The sequence below is a fragment of the Tachyglossus aculeatus genome, chromosome 9 (assembly GCF_015852505.1).
Source record: "Tachyglossus aculeatus isolate mTacAcu1 chromosome 9, mTacAcu1.pri, whole genome shotgun sequence".
NCBI classification, from domain to species: domain Eukaryota; kingdom Metazoa; phylum Chordata; class Mammalia; order Monotremata; family Tachyglossidae; genus Tachyglossus; species Tachyglossus aculeatus.
Genome location: NC_052074.1, coordinates 57734620 through 57738104, shown reverse-complemented (window position 1 = coordinate 57738104; position 3485 = coordinate 57734620).

Genomic DNA, 3485 nt, shown 5'->3' with positions numbered 1-3485 from the left:
TCACGGTGGTTTCACTAGCATCCCCGTGCCCTCCAAATAAAAATATTAACACAATTTAGGAAACAATAGCCAACCCCTGTAATTAGGTAGGTATTGGTAGCAAAAATAAATGGCAGGGTGATTTTTTTAAAAAAGAGCCCTGCACATTCTGTGTAAATGTGCGTGTGGTCTTGCTTCTAGGTACAGAAAGGACACAAACAAGACACAACCTAATGCACCCTGCAACCCAACTCCACAAAGCTGTGGTTCCAAATAATAGACGCGGCTACATCCCATTTCTTCCACCTTTTTAATCTCCATTTCTGTCTTTCATCAGAAATGGAAACCCTAGAAAAGGCTTCTGGTTTATAACAGGACTGCTGGGCGACCGTATCCATTTCTGGCAGGGTAAAGGGCTCCGCTGGCGACTCACTTCCCTGGAGGGCTACCTATTGCTGCTCTCCCTTCTTGTTTCCGGTAGAGGGCCGGTTCTCTCTCTCTCTCTCTCTCTCTCTCTCTCTCTCTCTCTCTCTCTCCTCCTTTCCTCCCCTTTTCTCCTTCTCTTCCCCTCCCCTTCCCTTCCTCTGTCTTTCTATCTCCTTCCTTCCTTCCCTGTTATCCCAGATCCCCGTGATTCTGTGATTCTGCGGGAAATTTATTCAGTGGAAGAAACCAGCGCAGCCCACCCCAGCCCATCCCATTAGTCTTGGATTTGAGCATTGGCGGTAGTTGGTTTGTAGTGTGCGCGCCACTTTGTGTTTATAAGGACACAGCCTCTCCAGGGTGAAGAGTGACTCATCGTAATGAAACGTCTCAAATATTTACCGAAATAATCAGGGAGGGGTATATATTTTTGGGAAGAGTTGGTGTAAAATAACCATGGTGCCCGATGTAGGAAGACAGCCCAAGTGGTCAAGTGAGCAAAATAGCTTCAACGGAAGCAAAATAGCTTCCCTTTGCCCTGTTTTGAGCAAGTCTGGGCTACAATAGGCTAGAACTTTTCCAGGTGATCCCCAGCCTTTGACCCTGCTGTCACTACCCCAGGACATATCTTGCCGTCCTCCTGCTTCCCCAGGCTACATCTTCTCCCCCTACTTCCTTACCCCCCAGATCTCTGCAGACTTAAACATATTGCCAATAATTTCAGGCCCCTCTTAAAAAGCTCCCAGATGTGGACGCTACTGCGCCTCCCTTAGGCCCATTGCTGTGAGCTGTCAACCGAGGTCGGACTGAGGGTGCGGTGGGGCAGTTAGTCCAGGTCTAGGTCGGAGATGATTTCAAGTTCTGAAAAACGAAGGAAGGGGCCCAACCTTGTCTGAAAAGCATATAGATTAAAAGAGCTTCGAGCCCAGGGGATATTCTCTTCCATTCTTTCTCCTCCTTGCCCTACTCCTTCTGAAAACCACTTCAATCCCACTAGCCAGAGTCTTTTGGTATTACCCTAAAATCACCTCTTATCTGTCCTACCTGTGAAAGTTGGCCTGCAAAATGCATTGCAAGTAACAGAAGTTATCTTCCAGAGTACTTCGTAAGCACGGGTATGGAAATATCTTTTTATAGATTTCCCCCCCCCCCCCCAGCAATTTTATCTTAATAAATACATCCCCGGGCATTATTTACAAGCACACATAATTTACCTATGCTATTTGGCAAAGCAACTTCGAAAAAGAAAGTGAATGAATAAATACTTCATAACTGCTGGTAGAACAGACTGGCTCCTGTAATGAAGAAAAGATTTATGTCACCTTATTTCAGCCCAAATAGCAGCAGCCTCTGCTTGTCTCAGCCCAGTGCTTCTATTTAAATGTTACTTTCATATATTATGTGGCATTAATTTAACTATAGCTCATTAAGGCAGAATGAAATGGTTAAATTAACTTATCAACCCATAATGATGATGAATGAGGTATTAATTCAGATACAAGCTGGGCAATTTGCAAGTTTACGCATTCTGATGGTTCTCAAATAACATTTTGAATAGCGGGTCAGCGCCTCAATCAATTACATAAGCATGTAAAGTCGGTCTCTCGGAAAAAAATCCTTTTTCATGCATATGCATTAAAACATGTTCGCAATTATCCTCGGAAATTGCCTTCATTGGATTAAGCAGCAGCCTTGGACGCGGGTTCTGATCTTCCCTGCGCTTTTATTAAAGCTCTGAGCAGCTCTGGCAATAATAGAGCAGATAGGATGTTTGTTTAAAGAGTGTTTACCAAAGAAAGAGGCAGGCCGTGAGCACGGGCGTTTGATAAACAGAGACCCACCTCCTCGAGAGAGGCTCCCATTAATCGTTCGCCAGCGACTGGAGAGCCGTCTCCATCGAGCCACAACTCCACTTGTGCTTTCCCCGGGACGTAATTAATTACGGTTCTTAAAGAGAGTCTTCGAATAAGCATCCTCTGACGGACCGTGAGATGTGATTACGGCCAAGATCATACCGATTGGGTTTACCCCTTTTCCTTCACTTCTCCCCTCTGCCCCCCAAAACACACACCGCCAGTCAGGGCAGGGAAGTGGATGGAAGGTGTCTCTTGGGCGAGAATGTGGGGGAAAAGGATAGGAGGAGACGCGTTGAGACCTTCAGGGTGGGAATGTGATCAGGGAATGTGATCAGGGAACGTGAATGTGCCTGTTCATGGTTGTATTAGACGCTCCCAAGCCGTTATACAGTGCCCTGCACACAGTCAGCGCTCAATAAATAGGTACAGATATATACATAATCTGTAATTGTATTCATTTGTATTGATGTCTGTCTCCCCCTCTGTAGACTGTAAACTCGTTATGTGCAGGGAGTGTCATTGTTTATTGTTGTATCGTACTTTCCCAAGCGCAAAGTACAGAGCGCAAAGCACGCAGTAAGTGCTCAATAAATACAATCGAATGAATGAATAAATGAATGAACTGGGCCTGGGGACCAAGGGAAAGAGCCCGACCCAGCTGCCCGGCCGGGGAAGGCGAGGTGGTCATAGGAGCTGGACTCCAAATCTCGTGTAACAGAGGAGATAGAAGAGTTCCTACCTTCACCCGAGCTATGAGGGTCTAACGGGATAATGAATGTGGATAATTCAAAGGCAGACAGACCCAACAATAACTGAATAAAAAGTAAACAAAACCAAAAGCCTAAACACTCTGCAACGGACGGAGTGTGGGGGAAGGGACCGAGGCGCTTTCATTTTTTTGGCCTGAATTTTCCAAGCTGTCCACTTTAATTGGCGCCCCATGCATAATCGCATAACTCTTCTCTTTGTGGTGCAAACTCAAGCCCTAAGACTTTGGCCGGTCAGTGCTTCCGGCACGGATTGTATCTGATCTGACCTACTCCTCTAATTACACCCCACCCCCTCAGTTTGTCCATCCTCCTCACTCTTCGTCCCTTTCTAGGAGCTCTACTTGGCTTTTTGTAGGATTCCCGACCCTGAGGATCCACTCACCTTCGGAAAATGAGAAAGATCGTTTCTATCATAGCTGTTCCCTTCCCCAAGGAGGATTGGGGGCCACAATTCCTC